Raw genomic sequence first — 22,163 nt, 5'->3', positions numbered from 1 at the left:
TACCTCCCTGCTAAACTTATAGCAAGGCACACATCAGGTCTGGTACACAACATTGCATACATGATAGAACCTATGGTTGAGGCATAGGGAATGACTTTCATTTTCTCCCTATCTTTTGCACTGGTCGGGCATTGAGTCTGACTCAACTTCACACCTTGTAACACAGGCAAGAACCCTTTCTTTGACTGATCCATTTTGAACTTCTTCAAAACTTTATCAAGGTATGTGCTTTCTGAAAGTCCAGTTAAGCATCTAGATATATCTCTATAGATCTTGATGCCCAATATATAAGCAGCTTCATCGAGGTCTTTCATTGAAAAATTCTTATTCAAGTATCCTTTTATGCTATCCAAAAAGTCTGTATTATTTCCAATCAACAATATGTCATCCACATATAATATTAGAAATGCTACAGAGATCCCACTCACTCTCTTGTAAATACAAGCTTCTCCATTAACCCGGAGGTCTCAGTTGGCGTCGTCAGTTCAGGATCTGGGTCTGACTCAGGAGAGGATCCGGCAGCACTGGCAGAGTCCTAGAACGTTTGAGTATCCACAGTGGTCATGTGATGTATGGATGTAGTTGTATGAGCCATGGTGTATCGTTGCATGTATGCTAGTAGTCGTACCAGTCATGATGTTTATCTTTCAGGTATGAGTCTATCTATAATTACGTTGGAACTTTTTATTCGATCGTCGTGTTTCTTGGTTTGTTTTTCTCTTTTGGGTTTGTCACTGTCTCTTCTTCCCACATTTGGGTGTTTCTCATCGCGGTTGCTCTTATTCGGAAAAATAAACAGTAGTATGACGCGAGGAGGCAGCAACACGCAGGGTTGTGAGGATGTCCCTATTCGTCGCTCAATAAGGCAGACATGACACTCCCCCGAGCCGTATCCGCAGCCACCGCCTCCACCGCGAAATCCACCCTCCACTGAACAACTTATGCACATGTTTGAGGAAAGAAGGAACAATGATCTGATTGAGCTGTTAAAGAGTGTGCAAGCTATGGTTGGACAGAATGGGAATCAAAATGGCCATCACTCCAAGCTATTAGATTTTCAAAGGACTAAGCCTCCTAGTTTTAGTTAAGTGGTTGACCCTTTGGAAGAAGACAATTGGTTATGAACCATTGAGAAGAAACTTGAGATTTCTCGCACTAAGGAACCTGACAAGGTTCCATTCGCTACCCACAATCTTGAAGGAGCCGCTACTATATGGTGGGATAATGCTAAAGCTCTGTGGCCTGCGAGAGAAGAAATTACGTGGACTAATTTCAAGGATCAATTTCTCAAGTATCATATTCTAGCTGGTATCATGAAGGTCAAGCAACGCGAATTTCTTGGTCTCACTCAAGGCAGTCTATCAGTTAGTGAATATTTGTACAAGTTCAACCATCTGGCCCGTTATTCCCTTTATGATGTGGCCATGGAAGAAAGGAAGGTCGCCAGGTTCCTTGGAGGATTAAATCAACACCAGGAGTGCTCTTTGCATGCTCGATTTTCTAGATTTCCAGTCTCTGGTAAAAAAAGGCCCTCCTCGCAGAAAGAGAGTACAAGCCTGTGCCAGACAACCAACCCGCAAACAATGACGACAAGCGTAAATTTGAGCCAAAGAAGGACGGACAACCCATACAGAAGGCCCATACTTGGCAACAGACTCAAGTGGAGTACAAACCCAATTGGCAGCAGAATGTGAACAAGACCACTACTCAAGTCAAGAATGTCGTGACTAGTCCAGTACATGAGGAGCATCAGCGCAATAACGCCTGCTTTAATTGTGCACAGACCGGGCATTATGTCAGGCAGTGTCCCAAGAAGTCAAATGCCACGTTCTGTCCGCAAGTCAATCACTGGGGCCATATCATACCCAGCAGATCGTCCAAGGGAAAGTTCATCACCTCTCCATAGACGAGGCTCAGGAAAACCCCGAAGTCGTTATTGGTATGTTTTCTGTTAATAGCATACCCGCAATAATTTTATTCGACTCTAGGGCTTCCCAGTCTTTTGTTTCTCGAAGTTTCGTTGCCCCAAACAAATTTCCTTGCTCGCTTTTGGGAAAAAGTATGCTGGTTCAGTCCCCGGGATCTGTGCTCAAAATCAATTTGGTCTGCCGGAATTTGGAAACTGATATCAAGGGGGTCAGATTTCCAACTGTTTTGATAGTCATTGAGTCTGCCAAGTTGGATGCCATTTTGGGAATGAATTGGTTGACTCAATATCAAGTATGCACAAACTGTCCGACTCGAGAAGTAACATTGACAAGTCAGGAAGGGCAGACTACAAACTTCTATGCTCGCAGAAGTATACCCAAGAAAGAAATGGTCTTCACCGCCGTGGCAGACGAGTTGGGATTAATTCCTGTGGTCAGTGAGTTTCCCAATGTATTCCCAGAAGAATTGCCAGGCATGCCACCTGACCGAGAGCTTGAGTTTGCAATTGATCTTGTGCCCAGAACCACACCGTTATACAAGAAGTATTATCGGACGCCTTCGTCAGAATTAGTGGAGTTAAAGAAAATGCTTGATGAGATGCCACAGAAAGGATATATCCGCCCAAATTCATCACCCTGGGGATCACCTGCAATATTTGTAGACAAGAAAGACGGTGGTCTCAGAATGTGCATTGACTACCGTAAGCTGAACGATGTCACAATCAAGAACAAATACCCGCTACCAAGGATTGATGACTTGTTCGATCAGCTTAGTGGTGCAAAAGTATTTTCCAAGGTTGAATTAAGGACCAAATATCATCAACTAAAAATCAAGAAGGAAGATATTCCTAAGACTGCGTTCACTACCCGGTACTGTCTCTATGAATATACGGTGATGTCCTTCGGGCTCACAAATGCCCCTGCCTTTTTCATGCATATGATGAATAAGGTGTTCATGGAATTCTTGGATAAGTTTGTGGTGGTTTTCAACGATGATATTCTCATATACTCTAAGAGTAACGAAGAACACGCGGAACACCTCCGAGCAGTCTTACAAAGACTCCGTGACCATCAGCTTTATGCAAAATTCAGCAAGTGTGAGTTTTGGCTCAAACAAGTCGGATTTCTGGGGCATATTTTTCCGTAGAAGGTATCGCAGTGGATCCTAGCAAAGTGAAAGATGTGCTTGATTGGGAAGCACCCACGACAGTATCCCAAATCCAGAGTTTTCTTGGATTAGCCGGATACTACCATCGGTTCATTGAAGGAATCTCCAAAATTGCCAAGCCAATGACAGAACTCCTCAAGAAAGACAAGAAGTTTGAATGGACTGAGGATTGCGAGTAGAGCTTTAACGAGCAAAAAACAAGATTGACATCAGCACCAGTACTGACTTCCCCAGACATTTACCGCAGCTTTGATGTGTATTGCGATGCATCCAGACAAGGCATTGGGTGTGTACTTATGCAAGATGGAAAGGTGGTAGCTTACGCATCCCGCCAGCTACGACCTCATGAAGGAAACTATCCTACACATGATTTGGAACTAGCCGCTGTTGTGCACTCTCTAAAGATTTGGAGACATTACGTCATTGGAAAGAGATGTCAAATATTTACCGACCACAAGAGTCTCAAATATATATTCACCCAGCCATACTTAAACCTTTGATAGCAAAGATGGCTCGAGTTGGTCAAAGACTATGATCTAGAAATAAACTACCATCCGGGAAAAGCCAATGTAGTTGCTGATGCCCTCAGTCGCAAGCCTGCCAACTTAAATGCTATGATGGAGTCTTTTCCTTTAGAACTCTAGCAAGAGATCGCTCAGCTCAACTTGGTAATTATAAATGCCGGCCTTGTGAATATTTTGGAAGTAACTCCTACTCTAGAAGAGGAGATTCGCATAGCACAGGCTGAAGACAAGATTCTGCAAGTATATATCAAAAATCTGCATGAAGGCAAGACTCATGATTTCTCAAGGGACACAATGGGTACACTTAGGTTCCGAGGAAGGATATGCGTACGTGAGCAAGCAGATTTGAGGAACCAAATTTTGGCAAAAGCACACGAATCCTCATATTCAATACACCCAGGTGGCACCAAAATGTATGAAGACCTTTGACAGGTATTTTGGTGGGATGGAATGAAAAGGGACATCCCATATTTTGTCGCTTGTTGTGACATCTGCAACAAAATAAAGGCTGAACACCAAAAACCCGCCGGACTCACTATAAAAAATACACTTCCGCGATGATACGTGTTTGTCACAGTAGGTCACGTTTTCTGTCATGCATGTACATCCATGACAAATTTATGACAGAATCAAGATACTCATACCTGTGCTGTCGTAGAAGTGTTCCATGACATTACCAAAAATATCATCATGGAAGTGTCCACTTCCATGACAATAAATCGCGCGTCATGGAAGTGCTTTCGTCAAGGGTGACCGACACGTGGTATCCACCGTAACAGGTCGCCGTTAAGCTATCGGGTCCGGTTTTGGATCCGATAACCCGTTAATAGCCCAGACCAATGAGGATTTTCCACGTGTAAAATTGTCATTGGCCAGAGGAAACACGTGTTGTCTCACCGTTGGGACAGATGTCATCCATCCATTGGACAGGAGGCGCCTATGATAGGTCGACACATGGCATGGCCCAATAGAGGCCCATTTCGGTGAACAGGCCGGCCCGTTTGCCTTGGTCAAAAGGTAACTGGCCGGCCCACGGAAAATCTGTTCGTATATAGCCCATTTACAGCCCGCTAACTCACGGCCCGTTACAGCCTATCAGAATTAAGCCCAGTAGCTTCATCTGAGCCGTCCAATATGATTCCAGCCCGCTGTAACTTCCGGCCCATGTATGGCCCATGATGTATTTCGGCCCATACGAGGCCATTTGTAACTCTTGGCCCATTCATGGCCCGTAGTGAATCTGGCCCTCAATGAATAGTGTATCGCTTCATACCCACTAACGGCCCATTATTCCATTGGCCCTGTAGCGATCCAACCTCAAACGGTCAAATCTCTATGCATAAGTGTCATCCCTAGAACGGTAATGCTGATACACAGAGTACTTGAAGGATTCATAACAGAGTGGCAATCACACACTTATTACATCGAATGTCTCAGAAGAGAACTTATTACAATAAATATGGCTTAAGGCCATCTAAATAAGATAACAGCGGAAGGCTTGGAAGATAAAGTGAGTCCATCAACTCCAACAGCATAGCTGAGTGCATGACAATGACCTAGCGCACCATACTCTTCGTCTGAAAAGTCTGCAACATGATATGTTGCAGCCCGAAACGGGTCAGCACATGGAATATGCTGGCAAGATAACACAGTAGAGCAATGAACAAATAAATGCTATCACTACATGCATATATGGCTGGTGGAGGCTCTATGGTTATAATGTTTGTCGGCGTTCTGGGAATGGGGGTCCCCAGACTTGCCTGCCTGCGGCCCACGGCGTGGCTTTGCTAGGAGGCCTGTACGACCCATCTTCATCAATTAGGAATCAAGACCCTCGCGAGGGGCCAAGCCTCGCGAGGCGGACGGCACAAGACCTCCTCAGGAGCGGCCTCACCAGGCTGGCTCGCGAGGGGCGGAGAGTTCATGGCCGGGCAAACCTCACGAGGTTCTCGTGACGTAAGCCGTGATGATCGAGACCAGGTGGGTGCCAGCGCGCGCAGTGTCCTGGTTTCCTCTTTGGTACTAAGGGGGGCAAGCACATGCGCGGAGTATCGAGGCATCGAGCAAAGGTTTCCATATTGGCGCGACGAGACCAGGACCAGAAGGACGGCAGGACGGAGGTCACCGTGGAGCCCAAGACGGCGTCACCACCAGAGCCTTTGGCAGGCAAAGACTGCTTTTGTCAGGATAGCTTGTACTAGCTGTCCCCTTTCAAATTGGCCGTTGTTGGCTCCCTTCTCTCTCAATATTTGGGGAGAGGACCAGGGCCTCTATAAATAGGACTAGCCACCACCATAGTAGGAGGGGGATTGGATCCGCCACATCCTTGGCGGCACACCCACCAAACACAAGAACACCTCAACCTCAGGAGGTTGTTCTTCCCCTTGTACTGTTCGTCTTCAGCCCAAGAGGCAATCCACCACCACCACACTGGAGTAGGGTATTACACCACAATGGTGGCCCGAAACAGTATAAATCTTGTGTCCTTTGTGTTGCGAGTTCATCGAGTTACTTCATGAGATCTTAGCTAAGTTAGGACGCGGATCGATAGGGGGGAGATCTTCGCGCGGACCCCAGTGTTCGAACCTTAAGGGTTTTGCCGGAACCCGTGATCCGACATTTGGCGCGCCAGGTAGGGGTGCGCCGAAGCTTCTTCCCCACCAGACGATCTGCCAACGCTCCGCGGTTCCGATGTCCGGCGACCCGAGGGCTGACGACGACCGATGGGCAGCTTGGCCCGCCCGGGTGGCGCCGTCTGCCCAGGAAGACCTCAACCCTGCATCTCAGGCGGCGCGCGCACCAAGCACCACGGGGCGTGGGCGGCGCGGCCACTGACCCTCTGCTCTTACCCCCCGACAGACGCGAGCCATTGCAAGGGCCGCCAGCCACGCCGCAGTGACAGCGCCGCACACCAGGAGGGAGCAGGCGAACATGTGGGCCGCGCTCACAGTGGCATGGGAGCTACTGCGGTGCCGACTGATGGAGAGCGGGCGGGATGCATTGCACTGCTGGAACGCTGTCGAGCTCCTGGACGAGCGTGGCCATGGGAGCACCGCCCTTCTGCTACCAGCTCACGCCCCAGGCAGCGGCAGGATCCCACGGTGGGCCTCGCCACGCCCGCGTACCCCCAAGTGCGCCCGGCGGTTCATCGACATTCAGCACGATCCATGGCGGTAGGGCGCCCCTGCACATCCGAGCCGCCGGAGGAGGAAGGAGGCGTTAGGAACTAAAAGCCTTTAAGAGCCGTCCACGAGAGGCCTATACCGCGCCAACTTGTACGATAGTATACATGGTTAACTAATAATCTGCCTTGAGGGGCAGTTTGGGGGCGTACGCTAGACCGAGAAGTCAGCAGCTGAATGGGCCAGGGTTCTACTCTTGCGCCTTGAACGATTTTGGTTTTCCAGCACGGCGATGCCTGCCCCCGACAGGGAGAGATGGCAGCTGGGGGCTGTCATGGAAGGGGCCAGAGAAGGTTCCTCTCCAGCATCGATGGTAGCAAGGCAACCCTTCACCCGGCAGGTAGGGTCCTGGGGGCCTGCCGGGGGGGGGGGGGCATCCCGCGACCTTTCTCTCCTGCTGAGTTAGACAGGGGTCACGGCGGCGACGGCGCCCCAGCCGTCTCCCCTCTGCCCCCTCGTCTGGCCCTGTTCTCTGGTTTCGTGTGCGTGCTCAACAAGTGGTAGGGTGGCGCAAGTGCGCTTCGGCCCTCCACGGGCGATATGTAAGTCAGGCTCCCATTCTGTGCACGGCTATGAAGATTCGCCGCCCGTGAACCACGTAATAACTGCGTGAGAGCATACACGCCATACCCGCGCTACTCAAGGAGAGCCCCCTCCGGGCTCGCGGCCTCCCCTCCCATCTGCTCGTCCAGATGGCCGATGTATTAGCTCCGCGTCTGGTGAAGAAGCACAGTCGAAGACTAGACGAGGCGTCGGACGCGAGCTTACTTGCTTTGCGATCTCCTTATCTGTAACCTTGCTTCGGTATTTGGATTTCATGTTTGAAGTTTGAATTCATTTGATCCGCGCCTTTTGGGGGGAACGGGGCGGGGATCGTCCCTTCTTGCGGTTCGGCTAATTCTCACAGTCGGTAAGTTCTTGCCTTTGTTTTGGGAAGTTCGGCATGGGGCTTTTTTCCAGTATTTCTGTCTCCTCTGCCCTCGGAGCCGGGCTTGGCCATGAAGCCAAACGACCACAACACACGTGCCGAGGAGCTGTCTGGCTAGTGCTCCATCAGCGCGCGGTTTATCATCACGGCCTCCCTCCGGTGGACAACCGCACTTACTCAAGGGAAGACTGTCCCAGAACCGCACATCTCTGAGAACTCTCTATTGGCCCAATTCCTGGTATTTTGGGCTCTACCGTCAAGGCTAGAGGTAAATTGCAACAATAACCTGCATTCGCCGGGCCAAATGGCGTAAGTTCTCTTTCTCGTGGAGACGCGTACTCACTTCTGAACACACATTCTTTTTAGAATAGTTCTATACAAAGCTGTTGATTGTCGTTTACCATGACGGGGCTTCCCCATCTCTAAAGTGCTCTATAATACTTCTGGGGCCGTTGAGCGCACGGAAGGATGTTTAGGAGCAGTGTAGGAAACGGTAGGAATATCAAGGATTTCAGCTCCGGTTATATAATCACCGTCCTCGCCCCGTCCCCACGGTTCTCTTTCGACGCATTTTGGGGGCCCCACCGCCCCCATTATTTATTCCCCCCGCTGGCGTCGCTGTCCCATGGTGCTTTTTGCATGGTCTTCGGGTTGCCTCCACCTTCCATTGCGCCGGTGTCGCTATCATCACCACGTCGCTTTCGTTATTTTGCGCCGCACGCATACATATCTACCTTTGCCCAGAAAACCGTTTTACTGGTTTTTGGGCCCCCCCAAGACCCCACAACCACTACCCCGTCATGACGTAGCTTGAAGGCCCTGACATCGCATCCACATTGTCTTCAACCCATCGCGCCAGATGCCCCGGATGGCTTCCGGTACGGGAGCAATGGCGGCATCAAAATCAAGTCGGGGTCGATGTTCCGGAGGTGGCTGAAGACGCGGGAGACGTGCGCCGAGCAGACTGCGACTCCTCTCCTCAACAAGTTGGCGAGCCCTCTCGAGAACGGTTCTGCAGGCGCGTCACCACATCTCCCAAAGAAGCGAGGTGGCTGGCATAGTCGTTTGCATTGGGGATGAGGAGCATTCTCATCGTAGATATGGCCCAGGGCGGTGTTGGCCCTGTTCCTGAGGTCCTCGAGCATGGGGGCGTGCACACGCTCCAACGTCCTCCGCTCAAGCACTTCGCTGCATCCTGTTCTTGCCGCGTGACGGACTCGCTCAGCGTCGGATGTATTAACGCTGTTCAGAATGAGAGGGTTCGAGCGGGTGGCGCGCGGGCAAGTTTTCGGAAGCAGCATTGTAGCTGGCCCGCCGAAAGGCCAGGGAACGGATCGCCCTTTTGTCCCGGCCACCTCCCACTTACATTTTCCCGCCCGTCTTTCTTACCCCAAACAGCCCTCTCTTTCCGACCACACCTAGACTTGCAGGGCAGCGGTCTCTACCTAGTGGCCCCTGGTTCCACGACGCTTCCACGCTGCCCTCAGGCTCTGTGCTGCCTTCTTCTTGTATTGATGGCTGTTTGCGTTTGTCTCGTGCCTACTTGTTTTCAGTGGTAACCGAATCCCCTCCCGCTCCTCTCCTAGGGCCTGACCCTCTAACGCGTTGCCGACGTCTGCCTCTCACGCCTACGCAAAAGCACATAACAACTGGCACGAATACGGCCCCCTTTTCTGTTTCTCTCAGCCTAGCTTCGTATGTTCAAGCTGCGACTACCCACCGCCTGTCCAGCCGCCAGCCACCTCCTCCGCGCTTTCGGATCTTTCCTCTCACACTAGGTTGGGTCTCCTCCCCTCAACGAAGCCTTATTGGGGGGGCAGCCACTAGCGCCGCTCTCACACATTGTCTTGTCAATTTAGTCAGCGATCAATGGCCTGGAGCTCGCCATTGTCGCGTGTTCTTCTCTTCACGCGGCTCCTTCTTGCGACGGCGGTTTCTCATGCTCCTGAGCCTCCTTCCAGAGCTCGGGAATGCAAGGTCCTTCATGGGAGGCTGCAAGGGAAGCCTTCACGCCTCATGTTATCTTAGCTCTACGCTTGGTTTTGGCTTGGCCCGAGATTGATGGACCTACCTTCATACTCTGTGCACTCTGAACGGCTCCCCCTCGCCGCAACCGAAGTCCTCGCTCAAGGTGCGCCGCTCGACACCCCCCGCTGGGTTTTTTTCTCGTTTTCACAATCTTCATGATGTCGGTTTCTATCGCGCCTCATTTTTTTTGGGTTGGGGTTCGGATACTGAGAAATAGAGCTTGAACAACAGATCTGGAACGGCGCTCCCCGACCCATATTGCTCTGAATTCGAGCGCACAACTCTTTTCTCGCCTCCCGTACACCGGGGCTATTGGGCGAGGCGCCCTGCTTTCGGTGTGTCCCTCCATCCTCAGTAGGCCCCGGCCGATCGGGTGGGCTGGCGCTTCGCAACCGGCGCCAGGCTGGGTCTCCACGGGGCATCGAACATAAATGCGCGGCTCATCTGCTTTTGAGAGAAGACGCTCGGGATCTGATGGATGCGCAGCCAGGGTGGGTCGGCCGGACGCCGGGTGGGGGTCAGCGACCAGGGGATAGGAGCCCTTGCGCACGCTACTACGCTCCGAGCAAAGGTTGCCTGTGAAGAAAGGAGCGGCGAAGAACGCAAGACTCAGATGCCCCCCGATGAGAGGCCCATCATACTCCCCACCGGTTGACCCACCGGAGGGGTGGGGCGGGCGTACCGACCCTCGCAAGTGGCGCGCGGGAGGGGCCATCTAGGCATGATGACAACGGGACACCACGAGGGAGCTACTCTGCGGCCCGCCGTGGTCACCTACACCAGAGAATTTAAACAGAGCTCGTGAGGCAGTCCATAGGAGGTCTGAGGGGAACAATCGAAGAGGAAGGAAAGGGCACCAGAATGCAAAACTCACCAACATCTAAGGTACTTACTCTTCAAGTTCAACGGCGATATACCTTCTTCCGTTCAACTGGCCGCGGAAGGTGCCGGGGGCGTCCTGGGTTTTTCCGACCGGCCCTCTGGTGCTTAACCTTTCTCCTTGCCGGAGTCTGCAAAATTCCCACCGGCCACTCAGCAAAAGGACAGCCCGAAATATACTGCTGGACAGGTGCAGGTACTGACACACAGGCGGCGGCTCGGAGCAATGCTGGAAGGGAAGCCTGAGAAGCGCTAGGACAACGCCGGAGAAGAGTAAAGCCGGCTGGAGCCGCCTCGCGCCTCGCAAACGTGACTTCGCGAGGCCCTCGAGGGCCTGCCGCTTCGGGGTGGGAACGCGCGGGCTGCAGCGTCTCCCCTTTCAATGAATACGACCATCCCAGAGAGCAAGAAGACGAGGACGACGAATCGAATCCTCGGGAGCCGTGGGTAGCAATTGGCATCTCAGCACCTTTACTATCGGCCCCCCCAGCGGTGTCGCCTCCTGCCCAACACCTGGGGCGAGCTCCGGTGACACAACCCCCATCGAGGAAGGGAACCCACAAGAGAGGGAATTCACACGGGGCCCACGAGGAGTGCGGCGCAGCTCCCATCTCGTACGAAGAAAGGGCGATCCGCTTTCCGGATTTAAAAAGGTCATCATGATTCGGAACAACCCCCCCCTACGAATGCGACAGCTACTCCAATTTCCGTACAATAACGCCGCAACTCTTCCTCCTCTCGGCAAGTTCGTTCCCCGTTGTTTAATGGAAGCCCCATTCAGGACTCAACGCATCGGTTTGCTCCGCGCCTCATGGGGAACTTAGACTCCCAACATGTCTGCATGTGGTCCTGGCTGTGCTGCAGCTTAATGTCCTCATCATCTCCGTCCCCGGAGTGCCGCTGAAGTGCGGGGAGCAATTTTCCGCGCCGGAGCGAGAATCCCTCATCCACCCACATAAGACGCAGTTCACGCCATAGTGTTTGTAGCCATGCTCACTCTGAGGCAGAGGGACTACTAGGCGTGGATCGACGAGCTTTCCGCTTGTGCATCTCAAAAGGGACTGGAAGGAAGCCGGAGTTAAAGGGAAATGGGGCGGGACTTCTGACGGAGAAGAGACGTAAAGGGGATGAAGACCATCACGCCGTCAAACGGAAACATTTCTCACCGTGTCCGGTAACCCGCTCCCGTGGATGGTGCGACACTCCGAAGTCGACCTCCCCGATAGCCCCCCGGAGAGCAGTACAACGGCAGCCGCAGCATCGATGAAAAGCTTCAGTGCATCCGGAGCTCTGCCGAGGATCAATCAGGTGCAGCTGAGAAGAAGTGGCGAAGAAAGCGCATGGAGGAGCAATGCCTACCATGGCCTGACAAGAAGGAGAAGACGGCAAGAGGGTCACGGATTGGGGATCAAGGTGCAGCATGTGGATCTGATAATGGGAAAGCACTGGTTGAGGAAGCGGAGAAAGGAGGGACCAAGCCGGCCCAGAGGGCGTCGATGAAGAAGGGGACCTCAGTGGTCGTCCGGTCAATGCGAGCACGGGAAGCAGGCCAAGCCACCGTCTCTCCCCACTCGTTGAAGCTGGATGCGAGCATGGGACGCACCTTGCCCATGGCCTCATCATTGAGCACCCGCGATCGGCCTACTACGGGCTCGGGGCCGGGGGCGCACTAGCCGAAGACAGAGGCTTCTTCCCCTTATCCGCTTGCGTCGGCGCCATGGCGATGGGGCGAGCAGAGCTAAGGTCAGATTGGAAAGAGGAGCAGAGTCTGGGGAAGCAGAGGAATTGGAGGAGAATGGCGCAAGCGATGGAAGAATAACCTGTGGTAGACCGCGGTGGCCGTCTTACGCACGGCAGGGTATCAAAGGCAAGCGTAAGCGGCAGCAGAGACCTACACAAGTCCAATCAACACCGGCCCACCCATCCCCGACTCCGACGGCGCTATGCCTATTGTCATGCCGCGGTCGCTTACTCTGCGCAACTATTCCCCTTAGGCTATCCGCCATCAAAGACAAACGCATCAGGAAAGCGCAAGGCGCCATAAATTAGGAAAAAAAACCCAGGGGAGCGGTAAGCCGTCGGCCGCTTTTCGCGGGAAGGGGGGTCCCCAGAATGGCCTGCATGCAAGCCACAAACAGAGTGCAGTAGTGCTATGCTAGTATAGGAAATAAACCCTGAATAACGGCCTTCATTTCTTCATTCAACAGGAATCAAGACCCTCGCAAGGGGACAAGCCTCGTGAGGTGGACGACACAAGACCTCCTCAGGAGCGGCCTCACCAGGCTGGCTCGTGAGGGGCGGAGAGTTCAAGGCCGGGCAAACCTCGCGAGGTTCTAGTGACGTAAGCCGTTACGATCGAGACCAGGTGGGTGCCAGCGCGCGCAGTGTCCTTGTTTCCTCTTTGGTACTAAGGGGGCAAGCACAGGCGCGGAGTACCGAGGAATTGAGCAAAGGTTTCCATATTGGCGCGACGAGACCAAGACCAAAAGGACGGCAGGACGGAGGTCACCGTGGAGCCCAAGACGGCGTCACCACCAGAGCCTTTGGCAGGCGAAGACTGCTTTTGTCAGGATAGCTTGTACTAGCTGTCCCCTTTCAAATTGGCTGTTGTTGGCTCCCTTCTCGCTCAATATTTGGGGAGAGGACCAGGGACTCTATAAATAGGACTAGCCACCACCATAGTAGGAGGGGGATTGGATCCACCACATCCTTAGCGGCACACCCACCAAACACAAGAACACCTCAACCTCAGGAGACTGTTCTTCCCCTTGTACTGTTCGTCTTCAGCCCAAGAGGCAATCCACCACCACCACACTGGAGTAGGGTATTACACCACAACGGTGGCCCGAACTAGTATAAATCTTGTGTCCTTTGTGTTGCAAGTTCATCGAGTTAGTTCAGGAGATCTTGGCTAAGTTAGGACGCGGATTGATAGGGGGGAGATCTTCGCATGCACCCCAGTGTTCGAACTTTAAGTGTTTTGCCAGAACCTGTGATCCAACAATGTTTTTGTGAAAAAGCCAATTTTTCCCTACAACAAAGGAATATATTTTATTTAACTATCATGGTAGTTGAAAAACATTGAGAATGGTAAAACCCCATATCAATCCCAATTAAAAGTAAATAACATCCCAACAAATTAATTTAGAGTGATGAGATCAACATGATAATCCAAGATCCATATACTCAAGATGTCCATAACCGGGGGCACGGCTAACCATGATTAGTTTGTACACTCTGCAGAGATTTGCACACTTTTCCCCACAAGACTCGATCTCCTCCGTTGTATTTCTCGCACTGCATGGTTTTTGAGAAACGGATGACCGAGACACAGTCTTTCCGAAGAGGTCCCTTAATCGATAGATAGGCCGGTACACGTACAATCCCCTACATCTGCTAGTCCATCATGGGAAGGATCCCCACAACTTAATCAACTATGCTAGAGCCCATAATGGCTTGTGGTTGCACGCGGAAGTTTCTAGCATGAATAATCTTATGATCCCTTTGAGCCTGGGTGGAGAACCAAAAAGGACAGCACTGGTATATCCCCAGGTGCCCGCAACCAATCCACCCAGATGTGTGTTTAAGTAGCCACCTTAAGTAAACCATTAATTAACAATATCACATCTGTCATGGATACACTCAAACCCAATCCACGTCTACGAGCATAGCATGGCAATAATAGCATAATGTAGAAGTAACTCCCAGGGGTTTGATAATAAAAAGGGTAATAGGTTCTACCTCATCATCTACTTCCCAAATCCCACATGTTAAGAGATCCTACACATGCAATGTTTGAGGGTTGAGGTAATGCATAAAAACTGGGTAATAAAGGGGTATGATCCATGTGTTACTTGCCTTGCTGATGATCTGCAAAACCTAGTGACTCGTAGTAGCACGCTGCGCACTCCGGGAATTCTAGCGCAAACAAACAATATCATACATAAGCACTCAAGCAAAGATGCAAGGGAAAAACTTCAATTAGGAAGATCCAAACTGAAAGTTCAACCGAAGAGGTTCGATTTGCAAAAAGAATCGATCACAACGGAGATACGGAACTGAAACTACGGTCAAAAGAACTTTGTAGACAAATCTGCTTGAAACCAAATTTTAAATTTGTCAAAACCATGTTCAAGTTGATTAAACATAAAGAGGCTTTCGAAACAAAGATTTTGGCATTGGTTTCACTAGATTTGGCCAAACGGTTAAGAAACGGCGAGGGTTGGAATATCAGGGGCTAATCTGCGATAAAAATAATCACGGATAGGTCCTTGGCGGAAAATAAAATAAAAAGAAAAGACTAACGAATGAACGTTCGCTGTCTGAACCTAACCTCCGAACAACGCTCGTTAAAACGAATGAATGGACGAACGTCCGCTAAATAAATAAACCGATGAAAACCAATCTAAGAAAATAAACCGCAAAACTAAAAAAATCAGGGTTAACCGAAGAAAAACCGATTGGTCAACGGGCGGTCAACGGCGGCTGTTTCCGGCGGGATCCGGCGGGCGGGCGGCGGCTTTTCGGCGAGTGGCGGAGCTCGGCGAGGCGACGGGCGGCGCAGACGGCGCGGCGCTGCGGTGGCGGCGGCGGCTGCAGGCGGCGGCGGCTGCTGCTGTTGAGGGGCGGGGCGAGGTGGTGGTAAGGGGCGTAGGCGGCGCTATTTAAGAGGGGGAGGGGGTCTGTCTTGGGGAAGGGGCAGGCCGCGGCCGCGGGGGCATCCCGGACTCCGGCTCGGGCACGCGGGCACGCGGGGGAAGGCGGTGGCGCTGCGCTGGGCCGGCTGGTCCTTCGGCCCGGTTTGGTCCGGAATGTTTTTTAAAACAAACGATTCCACTGAGAAAAATCCTAAATAAAATAAAATAAAAATCTAAAAATGCCAAAACAAATTTTCACCATCTAAATAAAATATTTAGAACTTAGTGAACATTTTCTTGGCCTAAAAATGCATATTTTTCTAATTCAAATAAAATAGCAATAAAATCCAAATAAAATAATTTATTTGATTTTAGTAATTTTCCTCCAATATTTCATTAATTTTGGAGAAGTCATATTATCTCCTCTCATATATTTTTAATATTGGAAATATTATTTGGAGAGAAAATAATTAAAACCAAAGTGATCCACTTTTCAATATTTTAGAAATTCAAATATGAAAACCATAAAATCCCCAACTCCCTCTGTGGGTCCTTGAGTTGCTTAGGATTTTGGGATCACAAAGCCAAAATGCAAATAAAATATTATATGCATATGATGACCTATTTATAAGATTCCAAATTGGAAATTTGGGATGTTACAAACCTACCCCCTTTAAGGTGAATCTCGCCCTCGAGATTTGGGTTGGCTAGAAAATAGGTGTGGGTGGTCTTTCCGTAGATCATCCTCTTGTTCCTAGGTGGCTTCATCCTCGGTATGGTGGCTCCACTGAACTTTGCAAAACTTGATAACCTTACTGCATGTGACTCAGCTGGCAAACTCGAGTATCTTGACTGGTTTCTCCTCATAGGTCAGATCACTATCCAACTGAATTGCTTCCAGGGGCACTGTATCTCTCAGAGGAATATCAGCCATCTCTGCATGACACTTCTTCAACTGGGAAATGTGAAACACATCATGAACTCCTGACAGTCCTTCGAGTAACTCGAGCTTGTAGGCAACTTCTCCCATACATTCCAAAACTCGGTATGGTCCTACAAACCTTGGGGCTAGCTTTCCCTTAACTCCAAAACGTTTAACTCCTTGCAGGGGTGACACCCTAAGATATGCTCTCTCTCTGATTTCATAGACTACCTCCTTGCGTTTTGAGTCTGCATAACTCTTCTTCCTAGACTGAGCTACCTTCAGTCTATCTCGAATCAACTTAACCTTCTCTTCGGACTCTTTGATCAAATCTGGTCCAAACAACTGGTGGTCTCCAATTCATCCCACATCAACGGTGTTCTACACCTTCTACCACGCAAAGCTTCGAAAGGTGCCATCTTCGGACTGGCTAGGTAACTGTTGTTGTATGAGAACTCTGCGTAGGGCAAATTATCATCCCAACTAGATCGATAATCTAGCGCACAAGCCCTCAACATGTCCTCCAGAATATGATTGACTCTCTCGGTCTGTCCGTCTGTCTGCGGATGAAAAGTATACTGAACTGTAGCATGGTGTCCAAAGTGTGGTGTAGGTGGTGCCAAAACTTTGAAGTAAACTATGTTCCCCTATCTGATACGATAGTCCTCAGAACTCCATGCAGACATACGATCCTGGTCATATATATCTCGGCCAACTTCGCACTTGTATAGGTGGTTTTCACTGGGATAAAGTGAGCCACTTTGGTCAAACGATCCACTACTACCCAAATAGAATCGTATCCCGATCGGGTCCTGGGTAATCCGGTGATGAAATCCATGCCAAGCTTGTCCCACTTCCATTCAGGTATCGGCATAGGCTGCAGTAATCCTGCTGGCTTCTGATGTTCTGCCTTCACTCTCTGACATATATCACATACGGCTACATACTCGGCAATATCCTTCTTCATACCAGTCCACCAGAAACGCTCCTTCAAATCCAAATACATCATGGTGTTTCCGAGGTGTATCGAGTACGGCGAGTCATGAGCCTCCTGAAGTATCAACTTCCTGATCTCTGCATTATTGGGTACAAAAACACGGTCCTCAAACCACAAGGTGTCGTGCTCATCCTCACGAAAACCCTTGGCTTTTTCTTCTCTCATCTTTTCCTTTATCTCAGAAATTTCCTTATCATCCTTATGAGCTGCTCGAATTTCTCCCCATAATGTCGACTAAATTTCCAATGCGGCAGAAAAATCCTCTAGGGACTATCTCCAAGCGTAGCTCCCTGAGATCTTTAGCTAACTGCTTTGGCAATCCTCCACTTATGAGGGTATTGGCGTAACTCTTCCGGCTCAAGGCGTCTGCTACGACATTGGCCTTACCTGGATGATAGTGCAACTTCATATCATAATCCTTTATAAGCTCCAACCATCTCCTTTGCCTGAGATTCAAATCCTTTTGTGTGAAAAAGTACTTCAAACTCTTATGATCCGTGTACACGTCACAATGATTCCCCATAAGGAAATGTCTCTAGGTCTTGAGCACATGCACTACCGCTGCTAACTCAAATCATGCGTGGCATAATTCAACTCATGTGGTCGAAGCTCACGTGAGGCATATGAAACAACTCTTCCGTCTTTCATAAGTATGCCCCAAGTCCTAAGCGAGATGCGTCTCAATACACTTGGAAATCCTTGTGTATATCCGGCAGAATCAGCACTGGGGCTGTAACCAAATGATTCTTCAACTCCTGGAAACTTGCCTCACATTCATCTGTCCATTTGAACTTGTTGTCCTTTTTCAACAACTCTGTCATAGGCTTCGCAATCTTAGAGAAATTCTCAATGAACCTGCGATAATATCCCGCGAGTCCAAGAAAACTACGGATTTCTCCAAATGAGGTGGATGCCAACCACTCAGTGACTGACTGAACCTTGGTAGGGTCTACTGCTATACCTTCTCCTAATATAACATGTCCAAGGAATCCAACTTCTTTCAACCAAAACTCACATTTGCTGAACTTGGTGTATAACTGATGTTCCGTGAGCTTCTCGAGAACTAAGCGCAAATGTTCCTTGTGTTCCTCTTCATTCTTTGAGTATACCAAAATGTCATCAATGAACACCACGACAAATTTATCCAAGAACTCCATGAACACCTTATTCATCATATTGATGAAATAGGCAGGGGCGTTAGTCAATCCGAATGACATAACTGTGTACTTGTATAGCCTGTACCTTGTGGTGAAAGCTGTCTTAGGTATATCCTGTTATTGGATCTTCAGCTGGTGGTATCCTGATCGAAGATCGATCTTGGAAAATACTTTAGCTCCTTGTAGCTGGTCAAACAAATCATTGATCAATGGCAGTGGGTACTTGTTCTTGATCGTCAATTCATTCAATGCACGATAATCAACAACCATTCTCAAAGATTTATCCTTCTTCTCGACCAGGAGCACTGGGGCTCCCATTGGTGACGAACTTCGGCGAATGTAACCTTTCTCAAATAACTTCTTAATCTGTTTCTTAATATCCTCCAGATCATTCACGGGCATCCGGTATGGTCTCTTCAATATTGGTCCGGTGCCTGGCAACAGCTCTATCAAAAACTTAATGTCTCGATCCAGCGGCATGCCTGGTAGTTCCTTTGGAAATACATCCGGGTAATCCTTCACTACAGGCACTTCCTCCTGAACAACTCCCGTGAGGGAATTTACGTGCGTCCTCTTTGGTGTATGCCTAGATACATACTTAATCCTTTTTCGCTCCGGTGTGGTGAGCAGAATTGACTTACTGGCGCAATCAATGTTTCCCCCATACATCGATAGCCAATCCATACCAAGTATCACATCCAATCATTGTGATTCCAAAATTATTAAGTCTTAGGGGAAAACATGCCTACCTATGGTCAATGGCATCTGGAAACATCCACTGCTTGCCATATACTCCGCTCCAGGTGAGCTTACTAACATATGTGTCTTAAGAACTTTAGTGGGCAACCTATACTTTCCAAAAATCCCCTTGATATGTATGAATGCAATGCACGAGTATAAAAAAGAACGAGAGAGGTAAATGACTTAACCAAAAACTTACCGATAACTGCATCTGGCTGCTCTTCAACCTCCTCCACCTTCACGTGGTTCACTTGTCCCTTGTTGAAAGGGTTGGGCTTCTTCCCCAAGTTTCCATTGCCATTTCCATTCTTTCCTTCAGGACATTCGGTGGCGTAATGTCCAGTCTTCCCGCACTTGAAACAAGTAACATGACTTAGATCCCTTTTGGCGGGTGTGGTTGGGTTAGAGCGGTTCTGGTTACTGCCTGCTCCATTCCCGTTTCCATTCTTGGGGCAACTGTGGTTATGCGAACTTCCTCCATTGTGGTTATGGCCTCCATGATTATGGGTATATCCTCCCGAGTTCGGGGTGAAACGGCGTTTCTGCTGAGCTCCTGAATTGTACCTCCCTTGTCCATTCTTCTTTTTGCGGCTCTCAGTCTACTGCTGCTTCCCTTCAATCATAAGAGCCTTATCTACCAACTCCTGGTAGTTGTTAAAGGTTGCCACCATTAACTGCATACTCATCTCATCGTTCATCCCTTCCATAAATTTCTCTTGCTTCGCGGCATCTGTGGCCACATCATCTGGGGCATAACGAGCTAACTTGCTAAACTCATCCACGTACTGCCCCACAGTATGGTTGCCCTGGCGTAAGTTGCGAAACTCACGCCTCTTCAAGATCATAGCTTCAGTTGAGACATGAGGAGTGCAGAACGCTTGCTGAAACTACTCCCAAGTAACATTGGCTATGGGGAAGGTGGCTGTGTAATTCTCCCACTATGAGGCTGCAGGTCCATCCAATTGGTGTGCGGAAAAACACACCTTCTCAGCATCTATGCAACCTGCTGTGGTTAACTCCCTTCCAATCCTGCATAGCCAGTCATCCGCAACTATGGGCTCGGTGCTATTGGAAAACACCGGCGGTTGTAACCTCAGAAAAAGGGCTAAGTTGTCAACTGGAGGTGGTGGCGGTGGGTTGTTGTTATTGTTGTTGCCTTGATTCTGGACTAGCAACTACATCAGTGTATTCTGCTGTTGGATCAACTAAGTGAGCTCCGGTGGGAAAGCAAATCCGGGGTCACGTCTCGGAGGCATCTGATGGGTTTAGAGGGGAGAGATTATAATAGAATGAGGTCTAGTGAGAAAGCACTACCCATATACACATGAGACAAACACAAACATATCACACCAAAACAATTTCAAACAAGGCATACAATCGATCTAACTATCATTAGAGTGCTCGGACTACTAATATATACATGGGGGAAATACTACTAATAGTATGGTGGTCTGCTAAAAAATTTGATCCGTAGATGACTCCATGATATCTGCTCCAGCTTCTTCTTCATAATCATCATCACTGGGGGTCAGAGTTGGTGTCATCGATGATGATGTAGTCCTTGGGGTGGTCGTCATCTCCTCCTGGCGCAGGGTCTCCCACGAATACTCCTAGCTTCCTTGTCAGGTCGTCATTCTTCTCCACTAGTATTGTGATTTCCTCCTCATATCCGTCGCGTGTAGACTTGAGTTCCTCTTCCAGCTCCATGTTCCTAGTCATCAACTTCTTCAGATTTGTCATGCTTGCGCACATTTGGTTCTCCTGGCGACGAATGTACTGGTTTAACTCCTGGATGTAAGCTGCAATGGACCTGTCTTTCTGTCACAGCCCTAGAATTGTTTGCAATAGATGCATAAGAGAGCATCCATGCATCATGTCTAAATTCTGAAAGTCGAATTGAGGTTAGTTGAAACCCTCAAAAATCACTTCAGAAATAATCAACATTAAAAATCTTTTCAAATGAGTCCAAGGAAATGTTCCTGTTATTCTGTAAAATTATTGGCAAGAGGAAAATTCAAACCAACATTTTTGGAGTTTCAGAAATATTTATTTTGGGCATTTGAAATTAATTCAATAACTATTTGAATTGGATCTATATTTATTATATAATAAATATATGTTCAATAATTCTGGAAATTGTTGTGTAGCTTTGGATAAGTCCATTTAGTTCACACAATTATTTTCATGAATTTTGGAAATGGTTTGGTCTTTGAACTGAATCAAAACATATTAGCAGAAATAGAAAAAACAGAACAATTAATAAAAGAGAGAGAGAGAGAAGGACTCACCTGGGCTTCTCACCTGCAGCAGAGCCAGCCCAGCTCCTGATCTGGCCCAGCCCACCAGGGGCTCCCCGGTCTTCTTCCTCCTTTGACAGAAGGACAGGGGCGCGTGGCCACCGCGCGCCGGCGCACGCCCGACCACCTCCTACTTCCACCGCGACGCCTCGGCCCTTCTAGCATCGCCACGCGACCCTCCTCGGTCCCCTGTCACTTTCCCCTCTCTCCCTGGAGCTCCTCCCCTCCTCTATCTCTCGGCCCCAAGCGAGACCAAGAACCGCCGTCGCTGCCGTTCGCCGTAGTAACAGCCACCGCCACCCCCTCGCCCCTTTGAAGTGCCCATGGGCTCCGCCTCCGTCATCTATGCCTCCTCGACGAGCCAAGCAACCGGAGACGCGCCGTATCGCTGTCATCGACATCATCTTCAAGCTCCAGCGCCAGTGATCGCCGTCGCCACTCCGTCGTCTCCAGAGCCACCCCCGAGCTGACGAGTACTTCAGACGACGCGCTGTGAGCTACTGGTCGTTTCCCCCATACTCCCCTGCTCGATTTCTTCCCCTAGCCTCATCGCCCGTGAAACCGAGGCCGCCGTCCGCCATGGCCGGCGAGCCCGCGCTCCAGAGCCTCTCCTGCTCGCTCCAGGGGCACTGACACGCTCCTGGCGCCTCCAGGAGGCTGCGTACCCACTCCGTTTGCTCGCTCGAGCACTGCAGCCGCAACCCCGCACTCACCCGAACTCTGGCGCCGCTGCGAGCTCACTTCTGGCGAGCTCCATTCACCCCGCGGCCTCCCA

Source organism: Triticum urartu, chromosome 3 (assembly GCF_003073215.2).
Source record: "Triticum urartu cultivar G1812 chromosome 3, Tu2.1, whole genome shotgun sequence".
Taxonomy (NCBI): domain Eukaryota; kingdom Viridiplantae; phylum Streptophyta; class Magnoliopsida; order Poales; family Poaceae; genus Triticum; species Triticum urartu.
The sequence above is the reverse complement of the archived record's forward strand: the minus strand, read 5'-3'. Positions refer to the sequence as shown.